Source organism: Pogona vitticeps, chromosome 8 (assembly GCF_051106095.1).
Source record: "Pogona vitticeps strain Pit_001003342236 chromosome 8, PviZW2.1, whole genome shotgun sequence".
Taxonomy (NCBI): Eukaryota; Metazoa; Chordata; class Lepidosauria; order Squamata; family Agamidae; genus Pogona; species Pogona vitticeps.
Window position 1 is genome coordinate 12083990 of NC_135790.1, and position 27093 is coordinate 12111082.

A 27093-nucleotide genomic window follows, 5' to 3' on the forward strand; every position below is an offset into this window, starting at 1 on the left:
ACTTTTCAAAAAGACTGTTAAAGCTCAGGTCAACATATGGCATTTGTAGATGACCCGGCAGATGACAAAATTGTTCCCAAATGCCCTCTCCACTCCAGAGCTCGCTCTGCCCCTTGGTATATTGAGGGGCTGTAAGCTATGAAGTTATCTAGGACTTGGTAAGAGAGCAGGTGGAGAAGAGATCAGTCAGCTCACAAAAGGGCTGCATTTAAGATTATGACCAATAAATATGCCAACACCCTGAAAAGGGCAAAAAGGCTTTTAACATTTGGATTACTGGTGAGGCCACGAAACAACAGGCAGAATTATTCCAGATGTTTGTGACCTGACCAGTTCTGACCATCAGGGAGGTCATCAGGAATTCTGGAGTAAGGTGTCATCAGTACACTGATGACACACAACTCTATTTCTCCATCACCACCTCTAGAGTGGATGCTGTCCAGATGCTTGAGCACTGTCTGGTTTCATTACTGGAATGGACTAGGGTTAACAGGATTAAACTGAATCTGGACATGACAGAGATTTTGCTCTGGTGAGGGGCCTAGGCTGGATGGCATTCTCTTCCTCTTAGGAACCAGGTTGATAATCTGGGTGTTCTTTCTTGAGAATCCCAGATTGCAGCTGTGTCCAAATCAGCCTTCAACCAACTCAGGCTTGTCACCCAACTCCACCCTTCCTATATGAGGACTCCCTCAGACTCTTGGTGCAGGCCTTGGTCATCTCCTGGATGAACTACTGGAATGCCCTCTGCATGGGGCATTCCTTGCGTCTAATCTGGAGAATTACAGCGAGTCCAGAATGTGGCAGCTAGACTGGCTGTTGTTGTGAGCAAATTTGATTGTATCATTCAGGTTCTGACTCGCCTTCACTGATTATCTACTGTGTCCTGGATCAGGTTCGGTTCTAACACTCACATATGAAGTTCTCCAGAATTTGGGCCCACGTTACTTGTCAGAGAGTCCTTCCTCAATGTCATTCGCCCAACCCATTAGAACATCACAGGTGAGGCTCCTCTGGGTAACTAGCATGAGGGAGACCCGTAAGTCTTCTACAAGAGGTAGGGCCTTCTTCATGGTATACCTTATGGAACTGGCTTCCAGAGGAGCTTCGCCTGGCTCCCTCCCATGGATATTCAGGAGGTGACTGAAGATGTTGTTCTTCAGGGAGGTTTTCCACACCAATCCTAACTGACCACCCATTTTGTCTGCTTTTTTCTGTATGTTATGGATTGGTCCCATCTGTTTTTATAGTTATTTTATAGTTACTTGCTAATTTGTTCTTACTATCTTTAGTGTTTCATTATTATCTCTGTCTGATGTTTTATCTATTGTAAATCACACAGAGGAGTACCCTGACATGAAAGGAAAGCAGTATACAAGCTAAATAAATAAATAAAAAATATAAAACAGTACAAATATATCTAAACATTGCAATTCTTTATACACCTATGCATAAATACATGCCATTGAATTCAGAAGGACTCAGTATCAGAAAGGGTGTGAATTTTTTTTTTGCTACATTTCTTGTTTTCATCCAGGTAGTTTGTGAAAAATGCATTAACCTGTTATCTAATTTCTTGGGCCCAGTAGTAGTAGTAGTAGTAGTAGTAGTAGTAGTAGTAGCAGTAGCAGTAGCAGTAGCAGTAGCAGTAGCAGTAGCAGTAGTAGTAGTAGTGTGTGTGCCTGTGCCTGTCTCTCTCTCTCTCTCTCTGTGTATATCTGTGCCTCATAGTCCTTTGTACTTATATAGATCTTCTTCTCCATGATGTGAATAAACAAGTACCCCTGTCTATCTATTTACCTTTGCAGCTTATGAGAAGTTTATAAGGCTTCAGTCCCATCACACTCTAGTCCTTTGCACCTATGAAATATATGGCTCCAAACACTCCACATATGGAGGGAGTGTTCTTGGTGACAAAACTTCATTGGTTTGTTTTCCAAAAAGCACTGGACGAAGAAAAATAAGCTATTGCATTATATTGGATGGGTCAAGTAGATGACCTCAGATAATTTTGTATGTCCCTTTCTGTTAAAACTGAACCATAAAATCCCATCAATGGGAAGAAGCAGTGTTGTCCAATTCATGTGTATCCCTTGAAGTCCCAAAGAAGCTGGATCTTGGCTTGGTTGGAACAACACCTTTGAAAAAATCCTGTATCAGGAAATTTGCAACTGGTTACCTGCAAAGAGGCATGAACCTGCTGAGAAACAGGATACCTGCCACTTTCTTCTGTCATTTCCTCTCAACTCCACCCCACCCCACCATTCACCCCACTTTGGAGCCCTTTCATTTTTGTTTAGTTTTTACTTAAAGCTTATAGTTTTGTAAAGGGGTGGCCCCAGTCACTAGATTTACTGTTGAAACTGTGGCGTATAAATAAACCAGAGGAGTAAAACAACAACAAACAAAACAAACAGATGAAACCACCCCAAAAATCTAGTTACCACTTCAAGCCACACTACGGCTTGGTGTTGTGTGCAACAACAGGACTCAACATAAATTCCAATCAGTTTACAGCAAAGCTGCAGTCCCAGCCGTTGATTTTTCCCTCAACCCTATCCCAAATTAATGATAAAATCAGACCGTGGGAAGAATGGGTATTTCCAACAGTTATCCTAATTTACTATCACAATTGCAAATTAAGCTAATGTTTACCCGTCAAGATGAGAACATAACTGTGTTAAAATAATTAAGGAGGGTGTAGAAAAAGCAGCCTTGAAAATGTACATTGTGCTCTAAAAATGAAGTTCGAACAGCAGCTTACTAAAAGTCATTGCAGAACAATTTGTTAGCTCCAGCTGAGCAAAGTATAAAAACACTGCCCAGCAAAATAATTTCATTCTTAGATGACACTTCAATGTAGAATTAAAACAAAGGAGATAATTGAAAAAGTATTGAAATAATTGGTAAAATGTTGAAATACGTAATGTAACCAGAGATGGAATTTGCAGGACATGTAACTTGCTGTCATTATTATGCCATTGCCAGAGTATTGCTCTTTCTGGAATATGCTATCCTTGAAATTACAGGCAGTCCAGACTGCTGGGTTCTAACCCTTTTAGTCAAAATAATTGCACTTATTATTAGAAATGGGGGTATTCATATACTAATATGAATTTCCCCCTACAGGTGGACATAATTCTGCTGCTGCCGTGAGCTTGATGGAGCCTTCTTATTGCTCTGTTGCTCTCAATAGATTAGCCAGTCCTGGCAGAAGGCAGGATGATGAGCCTCTCTGCCAGGTCGCAGAGTGGCTATTGCGAGCAATGGAGTGATAGGAAAGCTCTGTTGAGCTCGCGGCAGCAGTGGAATCATGAGTGGACTGTCGTTATCTCCACCTGTGGGGGATATTCGTATTTGTATACATATATCCCCATATGTACTTATCTTCATAATAGCTTTCCAGACTGAGTTACAGTCATTTTATGTTACAGGAGGTGCAAAAGCAATGGAAACCCCTATTTAAAAAATTCTGCTGGCACATCACACCCTTATTACTTGCAGGTTCCAGAAAAGATAATATTTACAGTTTGAAGGGAAACTGTAAACATATGGAAGAACTACTAATATAGGGAGGCTGGAGACACATACACATTCAATTCATCAATACAGCACATCACACCACACACTGGATATCAACAACAATAATGTACCAACAACAATAGTGGCAGCAGAAGAGGACAGCATGAATTTTCTTCTATAGATTCAAACTGGTCTAGTTGGGTGAGCAATTAAAATATTATTCATGTGTGTCAAATTATAATATGCCTAAATGCTAACAAATGCTTTTTTACTTCATATATTCTTTTAAGAATGTTGGTAATTTAGAAATGTATTCTCTGTTTTTCAATGTGCCTTTTTAGGCTATAAGCTTTTCCATTTTTAGAATGTAAGCTACTGCAATTTTGAAACATAATTATAATTAAATTCTGTCTAAAACACAAATTTTTTTGGAATGTACTTTTGTTTGCAGCTTCTCATAGTTGAAAAAGCTTTGGAGGGCAATCCCACTTGCAGCTTTTCACAAGTTCCAAGGATGGATTTCTGTTAAGCATTTATCACTACAGCTTTTCTCATAGCTGTAAAAATATTTTCAATACATTTTGACTTGTTAGAAGTATTTTCGTACTTATGGAACACAGAAGCAATGTAGATAAATGAAGCTTGTCAAATTTGACACTATGATGTTGCCTGGAATCCTTGCAACTATGAAAAGACTTATACCATGATACCGAGATGAACTTTGATATATTTGGAAAGGATTGTCTGGTTTCATTCTGCAATTAACTCTTAACTGGGATAAATGCCAGCTGTGAAAAATTCAGGCTTCTGATTTTTCCCTAGACGTCTATAAAGACTCTTGGGGAACTGTTCAGGCATCAAACTATCTGACTTGACATGCCTTACAATAATCAATCATAAAATGAAGCACACTAAATACAAAAAACAAAGTTACAGAAAGCCAGGCATTTTTACAAGTCTTTGGTGGAGCATCTCTGCAATGATACGTGATAGATTTCCCAGCCCTCCCGCAAATCTGGCATATAAAGGACCCTTGAGACTCATGAGACCCAACATATCTTTTGGAAGAGTAACAGGTTGTGGATTCTATCCACATTCAAGTCCTCAGAAACTCTGTTTAAGGTATTATTTCACTGCAGAAAACTGGCACAAATAAGCTTAAACAGAACCATACAGAGCTACTGGCATTGCAGAGCAAGGAAATTAAAGGCAGAATCAGCAGTCTCTATCAATGCACTCAAGAATTCACAATCCATTCTTAGAGGCAGGTCTTCCAGATCTATAGGCATTAGCAAGTGGCAGTTAAATTACAGTTTATTCCCAATGCTCAAGCTCAGTCAGATAACCTCAACTGAGAACCAGTAGGGTTTGTACCATGTAGAAAATCAGCTTATGGATCTGTGGCTACAGGCATTCATTAGCATACTGTTCAGTGCAGATGGTTAGCAATTTGTAGATTTTCCCGTTTATAAACAAATCTGCAGCCACACAGAATCTATGCCAAGCAGCAGGCTTATTTCCACCCATCTACCATCCGTCACGTTGGTAGCTAGGAAAAGAATAAGAAAGGGAGCAGGGAGAGACATCTTATTTTATACTCCTCACATCTCGGCAAGATGACACTGTGAGGAAGTAAAGGGAAGGCAATGGATTTGGGGGCACTGCTGGTATCCTACATTCGATTATGCAGAAAGCATAGGGACTAACAAGGCTATTTGACATGGCACTGATGTACAGTGTGGGTTAGCGACCAGAGTAATGAATACGGATCAAGGTTCAAATCTCCACTGAGCTATGAAATGTGGGCCAGTCACTCATCACTCTCAGCTTGACCTACATCACTATGTAGCTATTGTGAAGAATGGCCTCATGGACTTCACTTTAAGATTGTCGGAGGAAAAGTGGGATACACTAGGGCAGTGGTCCCCAACCTTGAGCCTCCAGATGTTCTTGGACTTCAACTCCCAGAAATCCTGACCAGCAGAGGTGGAGGTGAAGGCTTCTGGGAGTTGTAGTCTAAGAACATCTGGAGGCCCAAGGTTGGGGACCACTGCTCTAGGGTACTGCTTACAGACATGGACAAGTAAAGAATATACATGTAAAATGTAACTAACATCTAGCTAACTAACTAATGAATATCATGTTTATTGTAGAGTTTGCCCTAAAGTTATATCAGCAATAATATAAATCCCAATAATTTAATTGGTGGTTTTATTTATTTATTTATTTATTTATTTATTTATTTATTTATTTAATTTACATCCCGCCTATCTGGTCTTCTCTTTTGATTCAGATTTTTCTCTTCCCCCTTTTTTTCCAATCCTAGAAGAGGTTTGAGGACAGTTTAAAACGTGCTAACTTTGTGCTTCACTTTCTAACAGCAAATGAGAACCATTAACTATATATTCTAGTTGTCAGTCTGTTTCTAAGCTCAATTTAAATGTTTTTAACCTTTAATGCCGTAAATATCCTGGGTTACAAGAAGAACAGCAACATACAAGGCTGAAATAATTCCAGCCTTATACCACCTAAAACTGGGACTTTATTCCCCAACTAGTGACTCTTTTATGTGCCACATGAGGGGGTGCTGGCAAGTATATTTTTGCTTTTGTTTTGTTTTGTTTTTTTTTGTTGAAATACATCTATCCAGTTCAACTTCTATTGAATACACCACCTAAAATTATTTTGAGTTTATTTAAAATATATTGTGTGCCTTCTGCCAGCACACAAAAATCTTTAGGGAGGCTTTTTGGCAGCTAAGTGATTGCAAGAGAAAGGGGCTTTTTAACGATAAATGTTGTTTCTTGTAATCATTTTGAATGAAACATTTAAAATTGTTTTTCACTATATTTTATTTTAATATGGAAGCTGATTTAATTTTTTATTGTACTTTTAAAAAGTGTATATATATATATATATATAAAGTATAGACTGGAAGGAAAATGGATACAAATCAAATCTATAACAACATTAACATCTTGTTTTCCATTGGCCAAGGAACCTATGTGTCTCACCTAAGGGTGGATAACATTCCGAAAAGGATTCACGAAGAAGAGTGATTTTTCAGTGATTTTGTTTGCTTCTTCATTCCAACCATGTTTGCTTAGACCCGGATACAAAATGATCTACTGGAGCAGTGGTTTCCAACCTTGGGTAACCTATGTGTTTTTGGACTGCAAGGCCCAGAAACCCTAGCCAGCATAGCTGGTGGTGAAGGCTTCCTCTTCCTTTTGATCTTAAGACTCTGGCTATGCAGACATAGTGGCGTTAACACCAAGTCAAATCAAATAAAATCAAATTAAGTTATTTACAACCATTGGTCAGCCATTTAATTGGAATGCAATAGAACCAAAACAAGTAACAATAATCTCAAGCAAAATATTATTATATGCAGGATCAGATTATATGCAGACACCAAGTCAGATTTCCCTCTCCTTTGTTTTTAGTGACCCAAATGTAACTTGCAGCTAGAGTAAGTTCATTTGAATCAATGGACCTTACTAAGGAGTTAGCTCATCAAATCCTCATTGATTCAGTGAGCCTACGCTAGCGTGATTTACTGTGTTAAGCAGCTGGATTTCACCTTATGTGTGCCTTCTGTAGATGCCAAGTGCTTCCAAAGCAAGAGAACTTTAGAGATGTTTCTTTCAAGGATGGGGCACTAATGCTTTATTTTATTATGCTCAGTCATTTGATTTTACTTTGGTGAATGTCTAGAATGCAGGACACACAAATGAAAAAGGACTGGAGAGGGAGCTGTGAGAGAATGCACTAAATTGCCACAACTGAATGGAAACAATCTCTGCAGTTTTTATAAAAACCACTTAGGAGCAAAGGAATTGACTAAATACTAATTTTTATTGAGTTCTTTTGCTTTATCATTCACAATGACCTAAATATTCAGACATTGCTGTAGGAGAATTTTAATGCCTGGATTATGAAGTAAATTTCAGAATGACTGTCTAAAACACACTCTAAAATTTATAAACCTTGGCCCTGTTGAAACCAAGCATGCTTGGAATTGAAATGTTCCTACCAAATGTTGCCAAATCACAAAATGAGCTATGAAAGCAATTCAGCAAGTCTGGAGCAACTGCTCCATATATAGCATAGCAGCAGATGAATTAGCATAATCATAAATTTGTTCCAATTATGTGTCATCGGGAAAGAGCAACATTATCTGAATGAAATCAGTTAAGCACCTCACAGCCCAGGTTTCGGTACTAAGGGCAAGGACTCTCTTTTTCTTTAATAGGAAAAATGTTACCCATCTTTGTACTGATGCTGCAGATAATACGAGTGGAGAAAAAACAGTCTTAGCATGCATTCAGAAAAAGAAAGATCTCAGATCTCAGGTTGAGCCTTTGACCTTCCAGAAGTGCTGACCTATAGTTCCTATCAGCTACACTCAGCTCAGCCAATGGCAAAGAACTGTGGGGATACCAAAGCAGCCAAACATTTGCCATCTCTGATTTAGAACAATGCAGTTAAATAATTATGTTTTTCTCTAGATGTAATTAATTAACCCAAAATAGGCATACAGGCAAGAACGTCACCAGCACAGATGGTGAAGATTTTTAACAGGATCTTTGCAAAAGCAGAAAGACGGTTTGCATTTTGTTGCACAAGATTACGCTTTTTAAAAAAAGTTACATATATTGATGCCATCCCCCAGCTAATCTTTTAGACTTTATTACTTGATGATATCTTCCTTTTGTCAGCAAGAAGACCTGCTTCCCTGGCCTCCCTGAACACAACCAGGGATCTTCCCACCCCACAGTTGTTATGGTATTGTGCTATCCCACCTTGTTGCCATGTTCTTACACCTTTCCAGAACCCTTTAGCTACCTCGTGCAAATACACACCTTGAATTCCTTTCCTAGAGTCCCTCCCTGATCCTTCTGATGCATTGCCCAGTCCTGAACTACTCCGACAGGAGGAAGAAATACTTTCCTCCATTTTTAACAATGATGGACAGGAGGTAAATTGAGAGCCTTAAAAACCAGCAATGTCTGAAGTGGAGGGGGCTGGGAGGGACAGTGAGACATCACACATTCCAGAGCTCTGCATATGAGTAACTGCCTTCCAAAAGGAAAAACACTTTCCTTTATTCCAAATGAAAACACACACACACAAATATAAGTTGATTTCTTCTACAGTGGTGCCTCGACTTACAAACTTAATTAGCTCTGGAAGATGGGCATAAGTCAAAATGGTTGTAAGTCGAAGCATCATTTCCCATTGAAATGCACTGAAATGCAATTACAGTGGTCTTGACTTACGAACGTCTCTACTTACAAACATTTCGAATTATGAATGGCTCCGTTCACAAAATTTTGCTTTGACTTGCGAACAGAGCTTCTACTTACAAACAAACAAAAAAAACTTTCCTGCCCCTTTTTTGACCTAAGTTCATCTTAGGTCAAAAGAAAAAAATTCTCCCCCTAGTGGTAGAATTGGGATTAACCAGCTTTGCATTAGTTCCTATGGGAACTAATGCTTCTACTTGCAAACAGCGCCTCGACATAAGAATGAAAAACAGCCATAATGGATTAAATGGTTTTCAGTGCATTCCTATGGGAAATTTTGCCTCAATTTACGAATGTTTCGATGTACGAACGCTGTTCCAATACGGAATATGTTCGTAAATCAAGGTACCACTGCAATCTGTTCCAGCTGGGAAAAAAAGCACACACAAAAAATCACTGCAGGACTCATTGGAAATGTGATTAATCCCTTCCAGCTGAAGTGGGGGGGGGGGAGAAAAGCAATCAAGCATGCAAGACCCATTGGCAATGCACAGAAAACAAACGGAGCAGATCAGAAATGCACAGAGACCAAAGGGACCAGGTCAGAAATGCACAGAGAACAAAGGAAGCAGTTCAGAAATGCACAGAAAACAAAGGGACCAGGTTGCAAATGCACATAAAACAAATGGAGCAGATAGGAAATGCACAGAGAACAAAGGGACCAGGTTGGAAATGCACAGAAAATAAAGGAGCAGTTCAGAAATGCAAAGATAACAAAGGAAAAAGCAAGGGAATCATGCAAGACTCATCAGAAATGGGGAAAAAACAAAAAAAAAAACAAATAAACCCCCAAGACCCAGTGGAAATGGGAAAAAACACCCCAAAAACAAACACCCGAAGACTCATTGGAAATGGGGGGAAAACCAAAAACAAACCCCCAAGACCCATCACAGCACATAAACATAACCCCCCAACCCAAATCCATACTGCAAAAACACCCAGCAGCACCTTACCTTACCAGGCTGGGGCAAAAGAGCTACAAAGAAGCAGCCTCATCACCACCTACAGTTAGAAATTTGAATTTCCCACCTTTTTCCCCCTGTCTTTTTCTGTTCGTAACTGGAAGCTCCGGCCGGAAGTCGAGGCAAAATTTTGTGGCCAAAGCTGGTCGTAACTCGAAATGGTCATAAGAAGGGACATTCGTAAGTTGAGGCACCATTGTATATAGTTTCTGTTGAATTATTCACTATTTTAAAAACAATGTGTTTTTCATGGCCACTATTTTGTGCTTTCTTACAGCTCACACCTACCTTGTAGGTGGAAAGAAATGATTCAAAGAGATGATCTAAAGTTAAAAAGGGGTGAAGTTGTGATTAGGAAATCACAAAAGCATGAAAATAAAACTTTCTGAATCAGTGCAATGATCATCAGTCAAACAAATAATCAATAATTTCCTTCAGTTTTTCCTGAGGTGTGTGTATGAAGAAAGAAATGAGAAAGGAGCAGGACAGTGACATTACTTTCCTAAAGCAAGTGGGCTTCCCAGTGGGAGAGTGGCAGGCTTAGAATTAGGAACTTTAATCCAAAGGGGTAGTCACATGTGCCGAAAGAATCCCAGTTATATTGATTTCATGGTTTTATAAATTTCTGTTCACACGACACATGGGTAACATCAATTCATTTGGCCAGCCAGTCAGTCTTTCCCCCACTTCACCAGCATACCCTTTTAGAAATGATCCAATCCTTGTCAATTTGTTCCATGTGAATTCAATTCTATATTTATTTACTGTGGGTAAATAAATGGGTTGGGCTCTCAAGCACCATGTCTGCTGCATGGCCATTACCCTTGTACCCCCTTTTAAAAATTGTATAAAATGTTTAGAGATAAATCACTTACTAGCCATGGAAAACTCGTGGAATAGCAGCAGCAGCAATGTTACACATGAAGTACACTGCTCAGAAGGAGACAGCTTCCCCTCCTCACCACACCCAATTTAAAAAAGGAAGAAAGGAAGGAAGGGCTGCAGGTGACATATTCCATCAGATAGGACATCAACTAACAATTGGAAGTAACAGAAAAATAGTGGTACAATGGTGCCTCGACTTACGAACTTCCCAACTTACGACCATTTTGAGTTACGACCAGCTCCGACCACAAAATTTTGCTTTGACTTGCGGCCAGAGCTTCCAGTTACAAACAGAAAAAGGCGGGGGGGGGGAAAGGCGTAGAATTCAAATTGCTAACTGTTGGTAGGCAAAGAGGCTGCTTCTTTGTAGCTCTTTTGCCCCAGCGGTTAGAATGTGTGTGATCAGAGGAGGCTTTAGACTAGCTGGTAAGGTAAGGTGCTGCTTTCTGCTTTTTAAAAACTGTTCTGGGTGGGTTTTGCAGCGAGGTTTTGCACTGGAGGGTTATGTTTCTGTGCTGTGATGGGTCTTGGGGAGGTTCTTTGTCTTTTGGGCTTCCCCCTCCCATTTGCGATGGTTTGTTTTTTTTGGTGTTTTTCTCCATTTCTGATGGGTCTTGGGGGTTTGCTTGCTTTTTGGAGTTTCCCCCCATTTCCAATGGGTCTTGGGGATTGTTTGTTTTTTGAGGTTTTCCCCCCATTCCCAATGGGTCTTGCATGCTTGGCTTTCTTTCTGCTTTGCTTTTTCTGCATTTCCGATGGGTCTTGCATGCTTGGTTTGCTTTCTGCTTTGCTTTTTCTGCATTTCCAATGGGTCATGCATGCTTGGCTTGCTTTCTGCTTTACTTTTTTTTGCTTTTCCAATGGGTCTTGCACGCTTGGCTTGCACGCCTGGCTTACTTTCTGCTTTGCTTTTTTTTTGCATTTCCAATGGGTCTTGCATGGTTTGCATGCTTTTCTCCCCCCTCTTTGGTCAGAAGGGATTAATCACATTTCTGATTGGTCTTGCAGTTTTTTGTTTTTTTGGGTGTGTGTGTGTGTGTGTGATATTTTTTCTTCCTCTGGAATGGATTAATTGCATTTCAGTTCGATTAGGTGCTTCAACTTACGACCATTTCGAGTTATAACCATCTTCCAGAACGGATTAAGTTCATAATTTAATTTTTAAAGAAAATTTTAGGGTGGGAGGGACTCAGAAATGAATAAATGATTTATATGAGATGGCATGTGTAGCAAGAAATGTATCGACTGAACTGACAGCCATTGAATGGGCCCGGTGGTATACATACAAATATATTGATACAGAAAAGAAGTAGTAAAAAGAAACAATTCAAATGGTCCGTGTGAAATGGGTCATGATGCAGACCTTTAAAACACAAGAGAGTAGTATGATATTGCCAGTAGACTTTAAATTCTGCTGCACAGAATACACACATAAGGAAAGGCACATATGTAGTATCATTGAAAAACACAAACTCATCATCTTAGAACTACAGAACTGGAAGGGATCCTACGGATCATCGAGTTTAGCCCTTGTCAAGGAGGCACAGCGGGGAACTGAATTCCTCTGGCTTCACAGCCAAATTCCTAAACCACTGAGCTATCCAGCACATCCTCCTACTTTTCTAAGGAAAGGGTATGAGGGGTAACAAAACTGCATATGTTTCTCCAATACTAAAAATAACGAAGATGAGAGCTAGGGGAAGATTAGGAGGGGAAGAAGAATCAGCATGGCTCCTACAATATCTTCCTTCCACAGTTACAAAAAGCAGTGATTAAAACCCTGATAGTGGGCCATTATAAGAAGATAAAAGCAACAATCTGCTATCTGAAACAAAATAGTATTCAAACAATGAATGCAGAAAGAACTCTGAAGTTCAGGCATCCCACTATTTGAATCATCACTTACGGGCTGATGAGACCATGTCCACCATGGGAAGAAATGGAACAAATAGCTCTTAGAATCAAATTGACAAAAATGCTGGTAAAAATAAAAATTAAAAAATCACATTTTTTCTGGAATTAGAAAAGCATAGGATCATGGGAAAAGCACTTGAGATTACAGGACATGGAAATGAAAGTGGACATTTCTGCACAAAAAGCTGTCTGTGGAAAGCACTAAAAGATACGTATGGTTCTTACTAAAATTGTTTTCCTATTTCTCCCCACCACCACTGTCTAGCACCATTCAGTGTACAAAACAATTAAATAATGCTCAGGGAGCTAATACTACTCTATCCACTTACTAGGGCTTAGAAGACTAAAACTGCAGAGGGATGATTAAAGGAATTTCTCTTAAGAACCTCAAATAAATGATGGTATTGTGCCTGCATGCACATTCTAAACTGAAAGGTTGTTTGCTAGAATTCTGTTTTTCCACTCCATGCTGGGAAGCCAGCCCAACAAATGATTTACATTCTGCTCCATGCTTACTAGTCCTTAATGGCAGACTTCACAAAACAGGAGGAACAAGGATCTAGGCCAAAGTTCTCCAAGTAACTTGTTATTTTATCCAGGTCACACTGACATTTATTCGTAACAACAGGACCAACCCATGCCATGGTTACCTTCACCTCCAATTCTGTCAAGACAGCGCCCTCAAATTCAGAGCAGATATGAAGAATTTTATCTGCAAAATACAAGACTAATTATAGTGGGTCTTTGAAGGTTCTGGCAAACTGTCTTCAGCAGCTTCTGAGTAACCTAAAAAGCTTCATTGGCCAACACTCTGCAGATGCTGATGAGAAATACAGGCTTTTTTAACGTGACCTCCATTGCAGCCATATAACAGGCCTTGCAAAGGCTTCCTTTGCACAAAGGAAGGAGGTGATATTCATGCTGGTTATACAAAAGGACACAAAACAAAACCCCTCTGCATAGCAAAACATTCAGAACTAGACAGGGAGAAGGTTGCCCCAGATCCCAATTTTTGGATTTCATCCTTCTCTTGAGGTACAGGTGCCTGAACTTGACTAAATAATCCAGTGTGCCATCTATAACGCTCAGATGTGTTTTTCACTGATAGAATCCCAGCCCACCCAGTATGCTTCCACCCTAATTTGAAGTCTATCTTTCCCTTCCCCACTAGATTGCCACATCTTCAAATTTTAAGAACAGACACATTTGAATTAAAAATGCACAAACCCGCTATCATAACAGCTGATGTGATAGCATGGTTTCAACCAAGAGGCTTCAATCTGAGTAGCCTAAGATAAATTCCTTCCTGGCCTCCTGAAGGATAAGAAATATAAGGTTGAGGCAAATTATCTTCATGGACAAAAAGGTGGTTCATACTGCCTGCGGGGCTCCAAAGAGAGTGGGCTACATGGGTTGGGACCTTATATAGTTTGGTTTGAGATACTCACAAAGATACAGCTTGAGAGATTCCAGGCCTGTGAGATCTTGCATTGACCATTGTGCATGGGTCCAACCTCATCACCAATAAAATGCTGTCTCTTCCCTCTGCTGCAGCAACTACCACCCCTTGCATGTAAGCTGAATCAGGGGAAGGAGGCTTAAATTTGTTTGGTCTCACTCACCTAAACATTTCAGATATCTGTATTTTAGTCTGAATTGTTGGCCTTCCCATTTTACTGCTCAGCTCTTCAGAACAACAAGAAACCAATATGGCTGTTTATATTTAGCCATATGATTCAACAGGCCCGCAGTCAGTTCTCCAAGGCACCCCTGCCTCTGGGCATTAGGAAACCATCAAGATATATAAATCATGTAGGGATGGCCATGACAATTGGCAGTGGACATTGTTGCATCAGCTTCCAATCCCAAAATTTAAGTTTTAGTCAGGGGTCCCTTTACTGTGCACTGCTGCATGAGCGTGCGTGACTCCCTCCCCAATGTGCAGCCTTACTCCTGCTCCATGGACCCACAGCGATCATTTCCAGCCCCTGTGGTTCTGGTCATGGCAGAACCCATGCAGGGGGCCAGAGTCGAGCATGCAGGGCAAATGGCGTTCCACACAAGAGAGGTGGACAAATTTTCAGTGCTGAAAATTAGAAGGAACATTGGTTCTATTGATCCTGAGGAGACAGGCAAACTCTGAGGCCTCAACCCAACTCATAGGTCCAAGTAAAGTAGATCAACTGAATCAATGGGATTTACATAAGAGTTAGCTTCCCCTTTATCAACTGATTCTGTAGGGTCTACTTAGTTGGATCTATCAAGTGTATTTAAGCCCAGAAAATCACAAATCTGATGATTCTACCCTCCCCATGTTTCCAAATTATCTCCAAAAACAAAATTCAAAACAGCAGTTTACTGGGGAGCTGTGCAAAAAAATAAAGACATTCTCTAACAAGTAGCAACACAGCACACCTGAACTCCTTTGGACTTACCTAATTACTTTATAGGTCACAATACAACACCACTTAGTATCCCCGATATTAGATTAAGCCAGTCTGACCTTTAGAGAAGTCTGACCTTCATGTTTGGTCAATAATCATGATGTACATACAGAAAAGAGAACTAGATCATCAGTTCACCTTCAACACAAAATTAGCTGACTTTCAGATACAAAAATATATATTTTGCTATTTAAACAACACAGGTCAACATCTGCACCAAATTTAACAGTACAAATTGTCTATTTTAAAGGCACACTTTAAATTAAATTAATGAAAACAACACACGCATCAGGAACACATAATTAACACATATTACAAAGAGTGTACACAGAGGAATTATATCAGAAAGATGTGGATATCCCGGACAACCCAGACAATGTAGTTGCTGACCTTGAGCCAGACATCCTGGAAAATGAAGTTAAGTGGGCCTTAGAAAGCCTGGCTAACAACAAGGCCAGTGGAGGTGATGGCATTCCAGTTGAACTATTTAAAATCTTGAAAAATCATGCTGTTAAGGTGCTACATTCAATATGCCAGCAAGTTTGGAAAACCCAACAGTGGCCAGAGGATTGGAAAAGATCAGTCCACATCCCAATCCCAAAGAAAGGCAGTGCCAAAGAATGCTCCAACTACTGCACAATTGCACTCATTTCACACGCTAGCAAGGTTATACTCAAAATCCTCCAAGGTAGGCTTCAGCAGTATGTGGACCGAGAACTCCCAGAAGTACAAGCTGGATTCCGAAGAGGCAGAGGCACTCGAGACCAAGTTGCTAACTTGCGCTGGATTATGGAGAAAGCCAGAGAGTTCCAGAAAAATATCTACTTCTGCTTCATTGACTATGCAAAACCCTTTGACTGTGTGGACCACAACAAACTATGGCAAGTTCTTAAAGAAATGGGAGTGCCTGACCACCTTAACTATCTCCTGAGAAACCTATATGTGGGACAGGAAGCAACAGTTAGAACTGGATATGGAACAACTGATTGGTTCAAAATTGGGAAAGGAGTACGACAAGGCTGTATATTGTCCCCCAGCTTATTCAACTTATATGCAGAATACATCATGCGGAAGGCAGGACTGGAGGAATCCCAAGCCGGAATTAAGATTGCTGGAAGAAATATCAACAACCTCCGATATGCAGATGACACCACTCTGATGGCAGAAAGTGAGGAGGAATTAAAGAACCTTGTAATGAGTGTGAAAGAGGAGAGTGCAAAAAACGGTCTGAAACTCAACATCGAAAAAAAACTAAGATCATGGCCACTGGTCCCATCACCTCCTGGGAAATAGAAGGGGAAGATATGGAGGCAGTGACAGATTTTATTTTACTGGGCTCCATGATCACTGCAGATGGAGACAGCAGCCACGAAATTAAAAGACGCCTGCTTCTTGGGAGGAAAGCGATGACAAATCTTGACATCACCTTGCCAAACAAAGTCCGAATAGTCAAAGCTATAGTTTTTCCTGTCGTGATGTATGGAAGTGAGAGCTGGACCATAAAGAAAGCAGACCGCCGAAGAATTGATGCCTTTGAATTGTGGTGCTGTAGGAGACTCTTGAGAATCCCCTGGACTGCAAGGAGAACAAACCTATCAATTCTAAAGGAAATCAACCCCAAGTGCTCACTGGAAGGACAGATCCTGAAGCTGAGGCTCCAGTACTTTGGCCATCTAATGAGAAGAAAAGACTCCCTGGAAAAGACCCTGATGTTGGGAAAGTGTGATGGCAAGAGGAGAAGGGGACGACCGAGGATGAGATGGCTGGACAGTGCCTGCGAAGCAACCAACATGAATCTGACACAACTCCGGGAGGCAGTGGAGGATAGGAGGGCCTGGCGTGCTGTGGTCCATGGGGTCACGAAGAGTCGGAAACGACTAAACGACTAAACGACGACAAAGAGCTCTAGAACAGTGGTTCTTAACCTTGGTTACTCAAGTGTTTCTGAACTGCAACTCCCAGAAACCCCAGCCAGCAGGGCTGATGGTGAAGGCTTCTGGGAGTTGCAGTCCAAAAACATCTGAGTAACAAAGGTTAAGAACCAGTGCTCTAGAACATTAGCTTATCTTCATCCGTAGCTCTTTTGTGAAATCATGCCACATCTGTGACTTCATGATTTATCACAACATCTGTTAAAACATAACCTATGGGCTTCATATGGATCCCAGAAAGCAAAATATAGCCTTTAACTTCACAACTACTCTGGCCCCCAATGTTCCTATGGAGTTTTCTTTCACTTAAAAGACCCTTATTGCAGTATATTGACACTACCCTGCCGGGAGTGGGCCTGGCATGGGCTATTTTATCAAGAGTAGCAGGACCAGTGGCAGCAATTTTCAGATGTAAAAGGTAAACATCTGCCCCCAGGACCCCAAAGGCTTCTGCAGGTTGAAAGGAATTCAGAGCAAGCCTTGGAACCTTGGAAGAGGGGATAGAAAATGTTTCATTAGCTATAACAGTTTATGGCTCATGCATTCATCAATTTGTATTGTGCAATCGAATGTCTGCCAAGGAATCACAGAACTGTATTGCTGGACGGGACCCCAATAGTCAACATGTCTAACTGCTGTATTCAGAAGCAACAAGGGTCAAGAAACTAGTGTGAGTTTACAGCCAGTCCAGGTCAACCATTGAATAATCTGATACGGTTTCAGGGAGGGTTAAAGAGCAGAGATGAGTCAGTAGTCAAGCTGGGAAACATGTACCTACTAATCCAACACAGCTAAGAAAGAACAAAAAGTAGATTGTCAGTTGTCAACATGGATAAGCAGTAATTCAGACCAACACATTACAGTACAAGGAGTGCTACAGTGGAATGTAGCAGAATTACAGATATGCTTTCTACCAGCCTGGACTTGCCTAGGATGGTTCTATTTATTTTCTTGGCCTGGCCCTCCAACCTGCTGCAGTTGGCTATGTCTGGTTATTTCGAGCAAGTGGTGTGACTCAAAAGTGGCCACATGCCTTCATTTTTCTCTCAGTTCTAACATGTGCAGTCATTGCCACCCTCCACAGCTGGGAAGTTCTCCATCCATCAAGCTGACCTGGTCTCCTGGAGGATTTGGGTCCTCTTTGGCAGAGCCAGGCATTAGTTAATTTCTCATGTCTCTGTGAGACAGCTGACAGCTGGATCCTCAACTTTTTTTCTCAGCCCTGGTGTCCTCCTGATGAAGAAAGTTGTCCTTGTCTTCATCCTTGAAAGAGGACTCACGTCAGGCAGGGCAGTATACCAACCTCAGCTGAAACAAAAGTCATGCTCCTAAAGCCATTACTTAGCATTTTGGAACCTTTCATTCTCTAGGGAAGTACAGTGGTGCCTCACACAACGATGTTAATTGGTTCCAAAAAAATCAACGTTGTGTGAAACATCGTTCTGTGAAACACCATTTCTCATAGGAATACATTGAAAACTGGTTAATCCGTTCCAATTGGAACGGATTGCCATCGTTCAGTGAAAATCCCCATAGGAAACATCGTTGAGTGAAACAATGTTTCCTATATTGGAATGTATTGAAGCCGACTCAATACATTTCAATGCCTTTGTGAAGTCCTTTTTCGCTCCTGTAAAAGTGTCTTACAATGTTTGGACGCTGTTTTAAATGATTGCAATGGTTAGTCCACCTCCTGAAACCTACGCAAACTGATTTTGGTGTTGTTCTGACACTTCGTTAATTTATGATGATTTTTTTGTTTTTTCCATTGGAAACCATTAGACAGACCATCAAATGGTTTCCAATGGAGAAAATTCAAAAAATCATCATAAATTAACGAAGTGTCAGAACAACACCAAAATCAGTTTGCGTAGGTTTCAGGAGGTGGACTAACCATTGCAATCATTTAAAACAGCGTCCAAACATTGTAAGACACTTTTACAGGAGCGAAAAGGGAGATCGTTGTGTGAAAATCCCCCATTGGAAACATCGCTGTGTGAGGCAGCAAATTTAACAGAAAAAGGCATCGTTGTGTGAATTCATCGTTGTGTGAGGCACTCGTTGTGCGAGGCACCACTGTACACCATCCAATGTTTCAGTAGAAACAGGGCTTGTAGGATCAAAGCATTCCAACATTTCGTTGACAGGTGCAATGAAAGTAATTTCCCCCCTCCACTTCATGCTTTTCCTAAATTTAGCTGAAATCCTCAAAATAGCTGGGATAAATGGATTTTCCCAGCAACAAATTCTAATAAGTTATTTTGATACAGCAAACAAAGAGTCCTGTGGCACCTTAAAGACTAAAACATTATATTTGGCCTAAGCTTTCATGAACATTAGCTCACTCCTTCAATTGAGTTAATGATTTGTGGGTTGTGTGTGTGTCTTGGAACCAATCCTCTTTGGATACCATGGTCCTACCATGGTCCTACTGTACAATAAAAAACATAAAAAATGTGTTGAGGCCTGTAAAATTGAAATGCTCTCACACTGGTTTTAGTTTAAGTTGTTGTTTGTACTGTCAGATGGGCTGAGAAAAATGTGAAATGCTTTGTTCTTATCATCATAGTGATTTCCACAGTTTTTGTAAAATATAATTTCCATAAAATCCTTTTAAAATATAAAACGAGTATCCTTCCTTCTTAATGAACCTAAGCATGCATGCACGCACACATGCACGCATGGAACAAACACAATGATAACACACAAACAACCCATCCGCTAGCGCTACATTCATGAGCTTAGGCAACAAAACAGCAATTTCATTTTCCAACATCGTGGTTTTTACAGAAACATGCTAAAAAACAATTATGACATGGAACGTTTCTCTGAAACTTTGAAGAAAACTACTTGCCATATTGAGGCATCTTGTGGCCCTAATCCTGCTGCTTCTCTTTAAAGATTTCCTGGTTAGTCTACAAGGGCAAATCAAGTTAAGATTTACATCCCTGCTTTCACCTTATCACTCCTATGGTGAACCCTACTGACATGTGAAGGTATTAGAATAAAATGCTTTAGGTTCTTCATTCTTACCAGGACAGCTTCCATCAGTCTTCCCAATGAGTTTGAACTAAATATGTGAGCTGCCTCCATAGAAAAGTATTACTTTTGTGACCATTATCAATGCTTGATCTGTGATGGTATTTGTTTTACACATAAGCTAATGAGAGGTATGTGGATGAGTCACTGCACTCAATTTTTGAGCTGTTTGAAATGGCCAATCACTGTTGTGGTGCAACAACAACACCCTGACTCATCCAATCCTCAGGCTTTCATTTTGATGTGTTGAATTCTCCACCACTTGCTTTTATGGGGGAGGGGAACACCCTAAAACCAAACTGTGAGATTAAAATTACAACAAGCAATTACTGTAACGGTTACAGCACCGACAACCTTCTATTTGTTGCAGTGATCAGGCTTATAAGCATCTGTTATAAATTGGACCAAAACAACCCTACACATTGCTCAGCTGGAGATAGATGCTTCAAAGGACTTGCTTTTGAAAGTATCTGTACATGGGAAGCTAAACACCAGCAATGCTTTGCAACATAAAACACAATCTTATCAAAGAGAGCCAAGCAGGGAAGACCATCAAAGAAATAAAGTCACAAGGACATTACGATGTTCAGCTGGCAATTTTACCAGCCAATACTACTGTGTTTTTACTAAGACACTGTCCCTGTGTTTTTGCAACAAATCTCATTTCATGCATTAGGAACATAGTACGTTCTTACAGGAACATTAACACAACAGTGGGTCACAATACATAAATACTCTGTATCTTATCTCATTATGTCCATTCTTGAACAAAGGGTTTCCAAGACAGATTCCAGTGGCAAACAGCTGAGTAAGAATTCATCATGAGGTTCCGCTTTATCCCCTGTGGCTTGCAAAGTAACAAAGGCTTTTTATCTCACTACAAGAGTTATCAGCCTATGTGTGCAAGTACATCAGCATTACCATCCAAAATTGGTTGAATACCCACTGTTTAAGTATTGTTAATTGCATTTCTATTCTTCTTGGCCCTTCAGATAATGATCTTATATCCAAAAGATTTCATCTAAAAGTTAAACCCTTGTTAAATCTTACCTCATACTTGAATTAAATAAAGATGTTGTACCTGTGTGAATCTGCTTATCTCTGCTGAAACCACTTTGCCACTTCATAATGATTACTGCCAGTAAATCTGCAATGCTTATAGCTTTTGTGACACTATTCTCCATCTTTTCCTCCCATCCTAGCATGGATATATTCAATTCTTTAAAAAAAAAAACCCTCCAGTTTATGAATGTAGGATATTGTGCTTTTGTATCCATGATTCAAAACTGCAGGAAAAGGCCTGATATTCCTGCACAATATCATGCCTGTGTTGCCAGCAGGAAAAACGGATGCCAGGTTTCACATAGTAAAGGGCAGCCTGAATTTTGACAACACTAATAGCATCAGTCAAGATAGCCTATAGCAGCTGTTTTCAACTCTTTTTTTTTTGCCAGGGCCATAAACACAATATGAAAGAAATATAGGCTCAATCAGAATTGTATTAGTTACTTAACGAACCTTAAGTGGTATGTGAAGAATTGTTTCAAGTCCATAGATCTCTTCAAATGTTCCAGGGCACTCAAGGGGCTATTTGGCCCATGTTGAGAATGACTGGTTTACATGATAACCTCTCCTGCTTACTAAGTGCACACTAAGGAAAATCCCATTTGATGATTCTTTTCTTCATGAATTAATCACTTTTTGCCCAAATACAAAAAACCCTGTCAGGGCTGTTTCAATAAGTGTGAATGGTAGTGAGCAGGAGAGGAAATAGTGAAACAAAGGTGTGAGTAGGTACAACAAATGCAACGGAGAAACAAACACTCCCTTTAACTTTTCAGGCAAACTAATGTTGCAATGTCCACTCCATACCCAGAGATCTCCCGGAATGGTCCCCAGTCACAACTAGTGAAATTAAAAAGCTCATAGGGCACCTTAAAACTGGAAAGGCACCGGGTCCTGATACCCTTCCTCTGGAATTGCAAAAAGCTGACTCCGATTGGTGGGTGCCTGTTCTTGCTGCTCTATTTACTTCTGTCAATCGATCTGGTATCATGCCCAAAGCATGGATACAGGCCATAGTGATTCCCATCCATAAGAAGGGTGATAAGAAATCCCCTACAAATTATAGACCAATAAGCCTTCTTGCCATCACTGGAAAGTTGTATGCCAGCTACTTACTCCAAAAATTACAATTTATTTTATTTTATTTTATTTTATTTTATTTTATTTTATTTTATTTTATTTTATTTTATTTTATTTATTTATTTATTTATTTATTTATTTATTTATTTATTTGATTTATATCCCGCCCATCTGGTAAATCGGTACCACTCTGAGCGGCTAACACAAAAAAGTATACAATTATAATAACATAAATCCAAAATATCAATTAACAGAACATAATAAAATCATAAATAATAAATAGAAAAGGAAGAGAAAAATAATTTAAATTAACTTAGATGCTGGCAGGAGGGAAGGCCTTGACATAAAGCCATGTTTTTAATTAAGTTTTGAATGTACCCAGCAAAGAGGCCGCGCGAATCTCAGGAGGGAGATTGTTCCAAAGGCGAGGAGCCACCACCAAGAAGGCCCGGTTTCTTGTCTTCTCCCTCCGGGCCTCCCTCGGAGGCTGGCCTCTAGAACAAGATATCCTGGGCCCTGAACAAGTGGGTTTTAAGGCAGGAAAGTCTACACTAGACCATTGTATGATCTTATCCCATTTGATTTCCAAATACGCTTTGCAGCATAACATTCGTCTGTTTGCAGTTTTCTTAGGCCTAAAAGGGGCCTTTGATTCCATAGACAGAGATATCTTATGGCTTAAGCTCTCTAGGCTGGGCATTGGTTGGAGGCTCCTCTTTCTAATTCAAAAACTCCATGGGGGCTCTACTTGTCACATAAAAATGTCGACACAGGGGGCCCTTTCTAATCAGATTTTTTTCCAAATCTGGAGAGGAGTGAAGGAAGGCTGTGTTCCGGTGCCAACTCTATTTAACTTATTTATCAATGATCTTGCCCCACTCCTACGTAGTATCAACATAGCCCCCAACTAGACCCTATACAGATTCCAATACTATTATATGCAGATGACACAGTTCTCCTGTCCCGCACAAGGGTCAGCCTAAAGCGGCTAGTCAGCGGTTGCCATGACTACCTCATATGCAATAAGCTCCAAACAAATTTCGAGAAATATAAAGTTATACTATTTGGAAAAGCATGGAAACCCTTTTCTTGGTCCCTCAATGGCAACTCTATCCAGCAGGTGAGAGAATTTAAGTATTTGGGTGTCTTTTTTCATTACAGACACACTTGGTCGATTCACCAGCAGACAGTGATTAAGCAAAACTTTCAGCACAGGCTATTTTACATTTCGATCGTATATACATGGGGCCACTCGTACATCCCCGCTGCGCTGCAGATTTTTAATGCCAAATCAGCAGCACAGCTTCTTCATGGTGTCCCCATCTGGATGTCTGCATTCCACAGCACCGGGGAAAGGGTCCAATCAACGTTCTTGTATAAAATCTTTGGCCTGCCCCATTGTGTCTCCTACGCAACCCTATGCCTTGAAGGCTGTGAGCACAGGATTGAGACCCTGGCTTGGCTCAGATTCTTTAAATACTGGATCAGAATCTGTTTCTTCTCAGCCCAGGACATCCTATTCCAAGCACTGCTTTCTGACAAGTGTATTTCCAAAAAGTTTGGCCCTATTTCTCAAGAAAGTCAAGACCCTGGGGTTGTTATCAGATCTGCTGGGTTCAATACTCCCTTCCATGGTATTCCATACAATTGAAAATAGAGTTCTGGATATTGAGGGGCAAACCCTGCATAGCGCTGCACAAAGAGTCTGTTCCCCTCTATATTTTCAGTTGCCCCTCTTCCATGGCAGATGATCAAATTACCTCTATCACTTAGAGCATCCACAAGATTGATGGATATTTACCCTTGCTAGGTACAATATTGTACATTCAAACTTAGCGCAGGGCAGATATATGGGTTTACCCACAGAACTGAGAGTCTGCCCTTGTGGTCAGGGAGTGGTTGAATCCTTGCAGCATATGTTGTTCTACTGTATCTTGTATAAGGCTATCCGCCTGTCTTATCTTAGCACTTTCCTTTCCTCCCATTCTGGATGGGGCAACCTGATAAAAATTCAACACCTTCTAGGTGGCACTATTAAGGATCTTACCCTGATAACAGCCAGATACATCTACTCCATCATGCAGAGATGACACAGTGTGCTGTCGCAGAATGCCGAGCCCTAAATATGCATTTGGCAGTTCCTTGCCACATGTTAGCTGTTGAATGTTTTATCTGCATTTTAATGTGTTTTAATTTTGTACAGTATGCCAATAAAGGTTTCTGTCTGTCTGTCTGTCACTCCATAGAATGCAGTCTAGACAGTTATTTCCAAACCCTTGCAAACTCATATAGTCACTACACATTAGAAGTTACTTGATGACACATAGCCTTTTTGAAGTTTTTTCTTAATTACCAAAGAATTGTACAGTGACAGGATTGGTACAATAGGCATCAAAGCTATGTTAAACCATTCCCAGACAGCAGTCACTTCATAGCTTAAACATTTCATAGCTTAAACAAGTGAACTCTGAATAGATATTCTCTATTCTTTTTGAATATCTTTTAAAATACTTTCACAGCCAGAAACATACCCCTTTTAAATGTTTTTTTTGCCAGGAAGGAGTTAAAAATTTCTCATCCTGAGAATCATTTAATTTTTTCCTGACTCTGAGGATCAGAAGTTCAGATCTCATTTCCCAGCTTGCAAGCTGTAGCAATGTTTCTAACTTTATTCACACTAGTTATGAGAAAGTCACAGTATTACCCTTTTAACATCAGTATTTCACTCCCTAAACTCTGGATCCTTCCAAATTAAAAAAAAGCAGCTGGGACCAACTACAGTTGTGCCTTGCTAGATGATGATAATCCGTTCCACTGAAATCGCTGTTTAGCGAAATCATTGTCTAGCAAAAAGCATTTCCCCATTGGAATGCATTGAAACCTGTTTAATGTGTTCCAATGGGGAAGAATCGTCGTTGTCTAGCGAAGATCGGATATAGGAAAGCCGCTTTGCGAACCGCTGATCAGCTGTTTAAATCGCTGTCTTGCGAAGCTTAGGTCCCCAAAACATCTGTTTTGCGAGTGCAGAGGGAGCTGTCAAAATCATCATCTAGCGAAAATTGGTTTGCGAAGCAGGGACCAAACATTGTCCAGCGAAATTCTTCCATAGGAATCACTGTTTTGCAAATCGCTATAGCAATCGCAAAAAATCAATGTCTAGCGAAACAACTGTCATGCAGGGTAACTGTCTAGTGAGGCACCACTGTATTCTCTTTCAAGATAAGCAAGATGGGTCTTTTCAATTTATTGAATTTGTTTTAAATCTGCAGACAAAAAAGATCAGTTGCTTCTGTACTGGGGGACAGAACAGTTTCACTTTAAAAAAAAATCACAGCTCGGAAACCCTTTGCCCAAGCACCCCAAAATTTGACAAATAGGAAGAGCAGAATTTCTGTTACATCAGTGCCAAAGGTGGTGCTCACCCAAGATCCAATTACAAAGTTGGATTTTTTTTTAAATTTGGGATGCCTCCGTTTTTAGAATTATCTTGTAGAATACTGATTTGCTCTGCTGCACAATATCTATTGCTGCACTCTCATGCAACAATAATTCATCTGACATCTGGCAAAGTAGGCTGCAGGTCATGGAAGTTTTTGCCAAATAACATTTCTTAATCTTTCAGGTGACATTAGATTCAGGTGGTATTAAATTATTTGCTGTTGTGTAGCTACAGACTACAAAGGCTGTCTCTCTAGAAGTACTTCACATCTGCACTGATGCTGCAAGATTTGGTATGATTATGAAGGACTTCTGTGGCAGCTGTATGGGTGTTTTTTATGATTTTATAGCAGCTGGGCTAAAGTGCTACATGATCAAACATGGCAGGAACCTCTTTGTCTTCCCAAATAATTGTTATATTTTGTCTTGCCATAGAGCCTAGTTTGGGGTGTGCTAGCTTCAGTGGGCGGGGGTGTAATACCTGGCAATCCTAGCTGCTACATCAGTGGGGGTGGGCCAGAGCAGGGATAGACAAATATGTCAATTTGGCTTTCTCTGTTTTCCATCCCCATCCCAGTCTATTTTCCATCCCCATTAGTTTATCCTCAGTTTTGAAAATGCTGTGATCCATCCTCTTAAGCCAGTCCTTATTCACAAGGCAGGAAATCAGTACTATCCATGGGTCAAGCTGTTAATTCAATCTGAATAGATCAGTTTCACAGCAGGGATCAGATATGGGTGAGGTCATCAACACTCTGTTCATCAAAGGTTTCACAAATCTGGACAAAAATAGAGGTGAATTCGCACATTGTCTCCCACAGAGACTCTGCTGGCAGCACACAGAGAATTTAAAGATCCCAGAGAGCCATTCCCTGTGTTTCCAGTTGTCAGCCAGAGAGTCATGAAGTGCTGGCTGTACTTTTTCTGCAATCTTTTCAACCGGTACCACTCCTTGAAACAAAGGGTCTCATATCTTCTGAATTCTCTTCATCTTCTGATACTTCCCTGTGGACAGCACTGCTTCTGAAAGCTTCTGGAAGCTTAACTCTTGGGACACTGAATTCCCTTCTGTACAGCCTTCCCTAAGCTGGATGAAATGTTCTTCTTTTGAAGATGACTGGAAAAGGTGGCATGTAACAAATACTTCTGGAGGGATGTGGTAGTGCTGCAAGTTAAACTGCAGAAACCTCTGTGCTGCAAGGTCAGAAGACCAGCTGTTGTAAGATCGAATCCACACAACAGAGTGAGCTCCCGTCACTTGTCCCAGCTCCTGCCAACCTAGCACTTTGAAAGCATGTAAAATGTGAGTAGATAAATAGGTACCATCTCAGTGGGAAGGTAACAACGTTCCGTGTCTAGTCGCGCTGGCCACGTGACCATGGAAACTGCTGGCTCTACGACTTGGAAACAGGGATGAGCACCACCCCCTAGAGTCAGACACGACTGGACTAAATGTCAAGGGGGAACCTCTTCCTTCACCTAACAGATACTTCCAGTCTTTAAT

The 27093-nt window shown here is 40.5% G+C and overlaps 1 protein-coding gene across 2 annotated transcripts in view; it reads right to left on the bottom strand.

The window, feature by feature from the left end:
• UNC5D (unc-5 netrin receptor D) overlaps nucleotides 1-27093 on the bottom strand; it is a 644095-nt gene that overhangs the window by 167493 nt on the left and 449509 nt on the right. The gene's annotated exons all lie outside the window — the stretch shown is intronic.